Source organism: Rhineura floridana, chromosome 2, assembly GCF_030035675.1.
Source record: "Rhineura floridana isolate rRhiFlo1 chromosome 2, rRhiFlo1.hap2, whole genome shotgun sequence".
Taxonomy (NCBI): Eukaryota; Metazoa; Chordata; class Lepidosauria; order Squamata; family Rhineuridae; genus Rhineura; species Rhineura floridana.
Window position 1 is genome coordinate 168,252,543 of NC_084481.1, and position 11,233 is coordinate 168,263,775.

Here is an 11,233-nt window from a genome sequence, read left to right on the forward strand (position 1 = left end):
ACTATTTTGTTGTCCGTGCTGTGCTTGATGCACAGTTATTGGCTTTTCCTGTATATTTCCATCTAATTCTGGCACCATAAGAATATGTACCTCATCAGCCACTTGGCTACATGACTGAGACTTAATGATGTTGTTTTGCAAAGCAGAAAAATTATATTTCTGCTTTGATAAAACAGGTGAAGGTACCACCAACTTATTGGAAGAGTTTACCCTGCCTCTAAAAGTTGCTTCTTTATTCTTAGTTTTTCTTCTCCTCTTTCTATAAAAGACAGAGAAAAAGGCTTGAAAGTATAAGTGCTTGGTGGTGTAATGGTGGATTTCTTCTTCAGAATACTTCAGAGTGCTTGTACACAGCTGGCGCTTTTGGATGGAGGCTGGTAAGCAACAGGGTAACGAAACAAGCTAGAAGAAATTCCCATACTGGTTTCCATTAGCTTCCCTTCACTTTCCAAATATTCATCCAGCTTATTACTATAGAAGGCAGATCGGTTCTTCAAAGAGTCGTCTAAAATGCCACCTGAATAAATGCAGAATACGATATACAGAAAGAAGTCAAACGCAGCCTCTGAAAATACATCAGTCCCAATATTGGCTAAAAAGGAAGCTCTTAATAGTTTCTCTAAAATTCTTCTAAAGATCTCCCTCTTTCTGCCACAAAGAAGAAATAATGTTTTACCTTCTGGCTTAGAGGATTTGTGAAGTCTTTCTTGCTAGCCCTTTATCTTTCTAAAATCATTTGTTTTTCCAGTCCTGGAAATGAAGAAAATGCCAGTATCTAGAAATGAAGGCAGCAAGGCAAGCTTATTAACCAGGCACAAAATAATAATCCTTCATATGAACTACAGCTGGGGTAAGGAACCTCTGGCCCTCCAGATGTTGCTGAACTACATCTCCCATCAGCCCTAGCAGGCATGGCCAAAGCCTAAGGATGATGGGAGTTGTACTTCAGCAACTTCCAGAGGGCCAGAGCATCCCCACACTTGACCTACAGTATATATACTTAACTAAAAACTGATTACCAGGTACGTTTACTGGAAGTGGTACTCAACAGATGACAAGGGCCTGAGTAACAGCAAAGTTTATTTCCCAAAATTCTTTCTAGAAAAAAGAATCATTATTTTTATTTTATTTATTTATTTATTATACTTGTATACCACCCCATAGCCGAAGATCTCTGGGCGGTTTACAGTAACTAAAAACAAATACAATTTAAAATACATCTTTTAAAAAACATTTAAAACACAATTTAAAAATTTAAAACAATATAAAACATGCTAAATGCCTGGGAGAAGAGGAAAGTTTTGACCTGGCGCCGAAAAGATAACAGTGTTGGCGCTAGGCGCACCTCGTCAGAGAGATCATTCTAGAGCCCAATTAACCTTTTAATTAGGACCCCACAATTTCACTCACCACAGAGAGCATGCCACTGTCCTCCAGAGATTATGAACCCCAGCTTTCCTCTCAACCTTGTATCTAGAGAGGGAGCAGGGATTTCCTTACAGCTCCACAGCATTTTGAAATGCTGCTGAAAGCCCAGGGCAACTGCAGGTATGATCTCTTTCCAGCTCCAAGGTTGGGAAGAAACCTGGGGATTATTTTGGGGTTCTATCTCCAAATACTCCAAGCACCTCAAAAATGTTGGAAGTAGGGACAAGAGCAACTCCTGTTTTGTTCTTTTGTTTATGTTCCAGAAGGAAGATAGAGTTAGGGTCCCCCAGATGGATAGGCTTGATTACCTTTACCTGTGATGCTCTGACTGACTTCCTTCCGGCTGTTAGACTGATACGTCTCAAGGGAAGCTTACCTGCCCCTCCTCCTTCCGCCCTTTCCTCTCTTCTCTTCTCTGACTGTCCGGGAGAGAGGAGACACCTTTGTCTCTGCTCTCTCTCTCCTAGCCATGAGGGCAACTCCTAAGCCTGGTCGTTGCGCCTCCAACTTATTTAGTTAGTTAGAACTAGGTATGCCTTTCTATCTACTATGTATTTCTATAAATAAAGTAGCTTTTCTTATTTAATTAAGTCTTAAGTCTCAGTGATCCTAATGCAGGGTAAAAGCCTGCTTTCTTAAGTAAACGCACACACACTGGCACACACACATTTCAGACAGCTGTTACTCTCTGCTTAACAAATATACAAATTTACACAACAACAGGAAACATGGTGGCAAACAAACAAGTCCCAGCCTTCCTTTTCTGGAGTTTTGGAGTGCTTGTACTACTGTTTCCCCCTAAGCTTTAAGCCCCAGTCTTCCTCTCTAGCGAGAGCTAGAGAGGGGGACAGAGACTGTCCCCTCAATTGTGTTATGCTTCCAAGGCTCTCTGAAGGGCAACTGTGGGGATAATATTCCATCCCTAGCTCCACACTTGAGAAGAGGACTAAAACAATCCCATAGCTTGGAGCTGGGGTGGAAAGCATGGATTGTCCCTCACCTTATGCTGTCATGCAGCATGGAGTCAGAAGCAAAACCCCATGGCCTGGGGAGTGACAGGGTTCTGGCTACCACAATGTTTGGTTGGCCACCAAAGGCCAGCCAAGGTTTACAGATTTTGCTTACCATTCTAATATTTTTAAAACAATACAATATATTTACCTTGATAACTGGGATCTGCTCCTTGGTTTTCCCAAATACATAATCCTTTGAAGGTCTCAGAAGCAGCTGCACACCCAAGTATTATAGGTCAATGCTAAGTGCTGGGTCCAGAGAACTCAGCTTCAGTCCCACTAGGAGAATACAACAGCTTAGAGATATTACAATCATTAAGAAAAGACTAGATAAGACTATAAGTAACCCACTGTCTCAGGCACAAAGGTCTCTAATGTGAAGGTGGGCAATAGTGTACATGCAAACTACTGCTAATTAGGGATGTACTAGAATTCTGCTCAATTCGGATTTGGTACTGAATTTTCCCTTAATCTGCTTATTCTCAGTCACTGAGGATCGTATTTTAATATAGTACATTTCCATGGTTAAAATCCGCCTCTAAAACATCAATTGTAAGAAATGATAATTTATCGATATTTCCTTTTAAAATATTGGTATTTTCTTCAAGATATCAGTTTTTAAAGGAAATGTCCTTCAAATTTTAATTAATTAATTAATTTTATATTGTAAAAATATCAGTATTTTTAGTACCATTTTTATTAAATTTTTCAACAAGTAACAAGAACAACCACACAACTTAAACGCAAAAACGAAAGACGAAGAAAGAGAAAAAACCTCCAACTTCTTCATAAGGGATGGACAAATCAGCATAATTAAAGAGAACCAAAACCAGGGGTAAAAATATCAATAAATACTGATTTTTTTTCCAAGAGAAAAAAACCACAGATTGCTAACAGCAGCAGCTAATGGATACAGAATGAACTCGAATTGATGCCAGCCTGTAGGGTCAAAGGAATGCATCCAAACTGGAACCGGCCAATGGATTCCATCCTTACTACTAACATAGCACATCAAAGTTTAGAGGTACAGCTTAACAGACGTTAGACCACATACATAAGAAATAATATATAAATATTATGTTTTAAGGGTGGTAATCACATTAAACAGTTCTACTAGCACAAGCACTTTGGCTGTCCAATGGCTTCTCCTCCTCCTCTCAACATACACCTCCTAAATCTGTTGTGGGTTCCCCCCTGTAACCCTATGGAGCCAATTTAGTGGGCATGCAGGAAGAGAAGGAGAGGAAGTTTTGTTGTGCAGCCAAAAGCGCTTGTGCTAGACGTACAGTTTAGTTAGATATTACCCAAGTAACTATCACAGAAGCTATAGAATCTATTGCTGATTCACACCTTCCTGAAGACTAGGATGTATTACTTGTTTGTGCCTGAAGGACTTCAGGCCTTCTGTGAGCTTTGTTTCTAGCAGCTGTAGGTTTATTTGACAGTCTGTCACAGAAGAAAAAGGTATTACTGAAACATACAGTTAGAATATAAATATATAATGTATTTTTTAAAATCCTGTATACTTAATCTTTCCTGCATTAAGGCCATCCCATCTCAATTATGCCATGTCAACAGTACCTGAATCACATGTAGTTAGTAAGGGAGCTGGCACATTCTGTCGTTCTTCTCTTCCCCCTATTTTACTAATTCTGTGATTATTAAAAAATGGCTTAAACAAGACCCAGTCTGCCAAGAATTAAATGTAAGATATAAGACTTGATATAAAACTAACTGAAATAAACTTGTCTAGATTTTACATTCAGCATGATCACATACAAAATTCAAGGTCATAAAAACCTAAATACAATCCTACTGGATTGGATCAAAGGCTTATCTAGTCTAGCATTCTGGATGCCTATGCACAGCTCACAAGCAGGACACAAGCAAAATAGAACTGTCCTGCTCATACTCCCCAACTACTGACATTCAGAAGCATACTGCCCCTGATGCTAGAGACAATATATAGTCATCATAACGAAGCCATTGATAGCCTTATCCTCCACTTTTTTAAAGCTGACACCCATCACTACATCTTGTGGTAGTGAATTCTAGTTTAACTGCCTTATGTGAAGAAGTACTTCTTTTTGTCTGTCCTGAATCTTCCCACATTCAGCATCGTTGGTAAAGGGCTGTAGTTCATTGATAGAGCATCTGTCTTGCATGCAGAAGGTCCCAAGTTCAATCCACAGCAACTCCAGGTAGGGCTGGGAGAGACCACTGCCTGAAATCTTGGAGAGCCACTGCCAGTCTGTGTAGCCAATACTGAGCTAAATTGACCAATGCTCTGACTCAGTATAAGGCAGATTCCTATTTTTCCAGTGGATTACCCTGAGTTCTAAATATTATGAGAGAGAAAAAACATATCTTTATCTGCTTTCTCCACACCATAATGTTATACACCTCTACCACACTGGCCCTTACCATATTTCTAAGCCAGAAAGCCCAAATGTTCTAACTTTCTTCAGCAGCAAGTTGCTCCAGTGCCCATTTTGGTTGCCCTTTCCTGCAGCTTTCCAGCTCTGCAATATCCTTTTGAGGTGTGAGTAGAACTGGACACAGTATTCCAAGAATGGCTGCTTCACAGATTTGTACAAAGGTATTATGTTATTGGCAGTTTTATTTTTTATTCCTTTCTTAATTATTCCCAACATGTTCTAAAGAATTATATTCAGAGCTATTGAGAATGAAGAGTATGACCTTCAAAGCTCAGGAGTCTGCCCAAAAACTCCAGTTTTCATTACTAAGGAAATGAACCTTAGATTAAAAGCTTATCTAGTATAAACTATGCTAGACAATACTAAATTTAAACCATAGATTTACCTTTGATGCAAAGAGGACTCCATTCATCCTCAAAATCAAACATGAGCTCCAGCTTGGCAAAATCTGATCTCAAATGGCTTGTCATGACAGACTTTCTGGTGAATTTCAGGGATAGCTCAATCTCTGAGAACTTCAATTTCCTCAGCCTTCCTCTTTTAACTGACCTTGACAACCCAGTATTTGGATTCTTATCACACACACCCTTTTGTCAACACAGGATTCTTCACTGCATTTTTTCCTTTTCCTCCATGGATAAAATTGGTTGATGTTGAGGGCAAGAGACTGAAACTTGGTGCTTTTTCTGTTACAGCATGGCTGCTATATGCTTCAGTATATTTCCATGGCATATATTTGACTAAAGAACATTTCTGTTTGTTATTGCTTCCAAAAAGAAATTCTTTATGTTTTGTTTCTACAGCTTTAAGTGGGTTAGATAACTTGATGTTTTTCCAACAGGCAGGCAAAGAATTTAATGAATTATTCAAAGAGGACTTAGAATCATAGAATCATAGAGTTGGAAGGGGCCTTGTAGGCCATCGAGTCCAACCCCCTGCTCACAGCAGGAAATCCACAGCTAGAGCATCTCCCACAGATAGCTGTCCAGCCTCTGCTTGAAGACATCCAGCGAAGGGGATCCCACCACCTCCTTAGGCAGTTGGTTCCATTGCCGAACTGCCCTTACTGTCAAGAAGTTCCTTCTAATGTCCAGTATGAATCTACGCTCCTGCGACTTAAAACCATTAGACCTTGTCCTACCCTCTGGGGCAGCAGTGAACAAATCTGTACCCTCCTCTATGTGACAGCCCTTCAGGTACTTAAAGAGTGTAATCATGTCGCCCCTCAGCCTTCTCTTCACCAGACTGAACATGCCAAGTTCCTTCAACCTTTCCTCATAAGACTTGTTCTCCATACCGGCTATCATCCTCGTCGCCCTCTTCTGAACCCGCTCTAACTTGTCTATATCTTTCTTAAAATGAGGCGCCCAGAACTGAACACAGTATTCCAGATGAGGCCTGACTAATGCAGAATATAGTGGGACTATTACTTCCCTCGACCTGGAAACTATAGCTCTGGTTATGCAGCCCAAAACCGTGTTTGCCTTTTTTGCCGCAGCATCACACTGCTGGGTCATGTTCAACTTGCGATTCACTAAAGACAAAACAGCTCAAAGAGCAGAAACTGTAACTGTATTCTTGGTGATATCATGAGATTCTAAGTGGGTGTTAGGCATTGTTCCACTATCCAATTTTAAAGTTTTTGACTCAGTAACACTTAATAGGCTACTCTGTGGCTGCTTGTGAGATTCAGTTTCCACTTATTTCTTCCCATGTCACTGTATTTCTCCAACTGCTTCTGTAGAATATTGCTACCTCTACAGAAATATTCCTCTGCCTCTTTATCAGTATTGGTCTATTCCTGCTTCACAGCCATCCTCTCTGTATGTCCTCTTGGCCCACAATCATAGTCGTGTACAGGTTCATCTTTAATGGAAATACTGATGCCACCATCTGGGTTCAGCAGCAATTTCACACAGGAATCACTTTCACAAGGGCTAGTTATTGGACTGGAGAAATAAAAAGAAAAACTAGACCAACTGAAAAATGCAATATTAAACAATAAATATCATGATTTTTTTTTACTTTTAAAGAATTCATATTCGTTAAGTGCTGTTTAATAGATTCAGAACAGAGTCCGTGGTGCTATCAACTTCATACATATATGTAAGTAGACAACTGCCAAGAAAGGCCAACACAGGCACATTTATCCTCAAAACAGGAAAGTTCTTTATTTGTTAAAACATCTTAAAGTGATAAGCAGATGTATGCAAAGCAGTCATACAGTGTATCATAAAACTCCTACTTAAAATGGAAATTGAAGGGGAAAGTAAAGAGGGTCAAATCTGTCCAGAATGCTTGAGTGCTTGTTCAAACCACAGTAATAGAAGTTCAGCTAGAATATATATTACAGATCAGGAAATGTACCACCAAGGCCAAGAGGATGCCAGCTTGATTAATGAGTAGAGTCAAGTAAGCTTATTAGAGGCAAGAAGGCAAAAAATCCTGACTTCATATATACACTAACAGGTTAGATCTTGGGGTTGTGATGGAGAGTTCGATGAAAGTATTGACAGGGTGTACAGCAGCTGTGAAAAAGGTGAATTCCATGTTAGGGATAATTAGGAAAGTGTTTGAAAATGAAACTACCAATACCATAATGCTGTTATTCGAATTTATGGTGTGACCCCACTTGGAATACAGTATACAGTTTTGGTTGTCAAAAAGGGAAAGGGCAACTAAAATTTTCATGGGGCTGGAAGAACTTCCCTACAAGGAATGGTTACAACATTTGGGTTTTTTTAGAAAAAAAGGAGTAAGGGTTGCAAGTGTATAAACATTTGCATAGTTTGGGGTCATCCAACAAATCTGAACATGGAAAGATTCAGGACTGACAAAAGCAGTATTTTTTTACACAGCGCACAGTTTAATTAAGGAATTCACTGACTTGGATGGCTTTAAAAGGGGATTAGACAAATTCATGGATGATAAGGTTATCAACGGCTACCAGGTACAATAGCTATGTTCTACCTCCACTATCAAAGTAAGTACTGCAATCCAATAAATGTCAACTCAGAAGTAAGCTCCACTGAGTTCAATGGGACTCACTTGCAGGTAAGTGCATATTAGATTGCAGACTTAGTAAGTACTTCTACTGTCAGAGGCAGTATATGTCTGAATACCAGCTGCTGGGAATCACAAGTGGGCAGAGCAGTACTGCACTCAAATCCTCCTTGGCAACTGTAAAAGCAGGATGTTGGACTAGATGAGCTGTTGGTCTGATCCAGCAGGGCTCTTCTTATGTCCTTATAAGTAGTTATTAGGCAGCTAGTCACAATATGATTATAAGCGAAGTTTTATAAACTTTCAAAGCTGAAAAATGCATTCAATTTCTTGTAGCGCATATGCTATTTTAAACTCTATAGAGGCATTATTCCTGCTAAATGTTACTTTCATGTACAGAATTACAGTCCTGAGAACTGCCCAATAGCAAATGCACTTGTCAGTGAGCAAGTGCTTCATAACAAACTAACAATAGGCAACAGCCAACTATTATGATAGCACAACTTTTAGCTGTGCAGTGTAAATTCCCTGCCCTCTCCTCTCCCTGTGCACCCACTCAATCTGCTTCATCCAACCTTTCAGAGCAGATGTAGGGGGGTGAGGGGAGAGGAGAGGATGGGCAAGTTACATTGCACAGCTAAAAGTAATTGAGCTAGTGTAACTGTTTAGTTGGATACTCCCCAAAGCCTACTGTAACCCACCAAATAAAAATGGTAGACATGTAACCATGCCATTCAGATACTTCATGCTTTAATACTGATGCATCACACATAAGCACATCTGTGTCTGGATTGCATGATTTTTTCTCCAAATCAGAATTATGTATCTTCCAGCCATTGCATGAAGCATCTAGGTCTCTCTGCTCTGGATCCAAAACTTTACCTTCACTGTGACACCTATAATTTCTGGGAAAGCTAGTAACTGTGTCCTTCCTGCTCTGAGCAATCATTTTGCTTTACCTTATGTTCGAGTTGACTGCTCAAACCAGCTTTCCTGAACCCTTTAACAAATGGGTTGTAGTCTATTTTTAGTTCTGTAATTTGTATGTTTTGATAGGCAGTCACAGCAAAGAACTCTGTCTGGGGGAAAGTGAAGGTATGGACATCAGGACCATTTAGCTGAATAACCTCTGTGGCTTTTTCAGCAGGCACCAAATGTAGTCGAGGTAGATAGCGGTGCATAGAGTGCAGAATGATTATGTCCTTCCTGGTCCAAGGTATTATTGGTAAGTTTGAGTTTGTAGAAAGACTGGCTGGTGCATCCAGTAACGACCAGTTGATGGCGATTCTGGGTGAATGAATACTCTTCCCAGCACTTGGGGTTCTGCTTTCCCACTGGGCTCCCAACCCTGGCCATTCCATTTATAGCGTAAATTGTCAACAGGAGAAATATCCATCACTAGGATATACTTCAGTTTGGAGTCTAAGCCCATTATCCAGTATTGACAGTATGGAAACATCCGTCTTCCCTGCTTAGTCAGAATCATTTCTGTGCTACGATAGTAGAACTCATTCCACATATTGTTGTTGTCCAGGGTTACAGTAATGCTTCCTGAGGTAAAATCTGCTGGCAGAGAGTTCTTCGCTTTAGATTTTATTGGTGCTGCTGCACTGCTAGCAAGAACACAGCCATCTTGATTTGAAATTAAGGCTTCCTGGTCAGCTTTTCCAGTGCTCTGTGGCTGTTTCACAAGCACATAAAATGCAGGTGCTGCACCTAATGCCATTCCACCATCCTTGTTCCCAAAGACAACTGGTAGTTTCTTCATTGTGTAACGTTGTACATTATTATATCAACTCCAAAGTTGGAACAGATCTGACAACCTTTTGCTCATGGCCACTTCCTTAAGAAACAACAAGGTACACAATCAATACTGTACAGAGAAAGAGTAGTCTTGTAACATAAGATTAACAAGATGTATTAAAATTATGCAAATAGAATAAGGCAGAAATACATTGTAAGTCACCCCATTATTACTGATAGAGCACAAACAATTCGCTTCTGAATTCAGTAAGAGCATATGTAGACCCCACATATGCATGTCCAATAAACTGATCAAATTTGTTCTTCACTCACTTTTTGTGGCTTGTTTGGGAGAAACAGACCACAACTCCAGGTTTGAACATAGTGTAAAGCCAGATGATGGCTTGTTTTCCTACAGCACAGCTGCAGGGGAAGAGCAAAGCACCTGCGATTTCAGCAGCAGTTTAGTTTAACTATGGTTTAAAGTGACGCACAAACAAGGCCGAAGTGTGCCAGCTAATCAGAGGGCTGGCTGCTAGGATTCTACCCACAACTGGTCAGAGCAGTTACTATAATGACAAAACAGCAGGCACATGTGTTGAGGTTGCTGATTATTTTGTTGGGCCACTCTAGAGAAAAGAGTTCTGTGCATAATGCTGGGGAGGGAGAAACAAGCCATAGTCCAACATCCTTGTTTTTTGTCAGCTAAGTACTTTATTCATGTAAGTTCATCATAAAGATGCCAGCTATACACTAATTGCAATTTTCTCTTAATAAGACAGATACCATTTTGAGGCATTACAGCACCTAACCAATTTCTTTTCGAAAGCTATTCTTTGCTATGAAGGAGTTACATGTACAAATCCATGTTTCTTCTTGTCAAAAAGAGACCGAGGTTCCTGAAGTAGTAGAGGAAGGCGTTGAAAACTTTGGATTGTAAGCTTTAAGCAGACACACAAGATACCTTAAAATCGAAAACTACAAAAGCGAGCTGCTTTTGTGTTGTTCATTTAATCATCTTCAGGTCGCTGCTATTATTATTAAATTTATATCCCAGCAAGTACGTCGAGGAGGCTCACGTTATGAGAAATTAGCCCTGACCATGTCACACAACCATATCGTTCGGGGCGGCGGGAAGGGCTTGCATCCTAACTTTCCAAACAGCCAAACCTTCAACGAGGAAAAATCCACCACGCGGGCGTTAAACGATGCCCGACAGTCTCGCCCTTTCCACTTCATGGAGTTAATCCGGGGCTTTGTCCTGCCCGCCCCCCGGATGTTATTTTCTTCCTCTTCAAGTCACAACTGAGGTACGCAGGAATTTAAGGTTACTAGCTCTACGTTACTAGCTAAAAAGAATCTTAAACTTCCCACCATTCCTACTCGCGCAACGCGGCCCAAAAGTTTACCTTGTGGTTATCTGGCGACGCGGGGTGTAATAGGGATGGGGCTCCAGGCTCCTACCCACCCACTACCTTCCACAAAACAGGCAGACACGTGGTGTTGCCAGGTGGACAGAGACCGTATGCTCGCGTGAGGTAACCATTACACGCCTCCCGCGGCGCGCGAGCCATGCAAACCTACGCGCAGTCACGTATACTGTACCCC

General features: G+C 40.6%; 1 pseudogene; it reads right to left on the minus strand.

Annotated features, from left to right (window-relative positions):
- Positions 1-206: 206 nt before the first annotated feature.
- On the minus strand, positions 207-10,908 carry LOC133378014 (MAX gene-associated protein-like; annotated as a pseudogene).
- Positions 10,909-11,233: the final 325 nt, after the last annotated feature.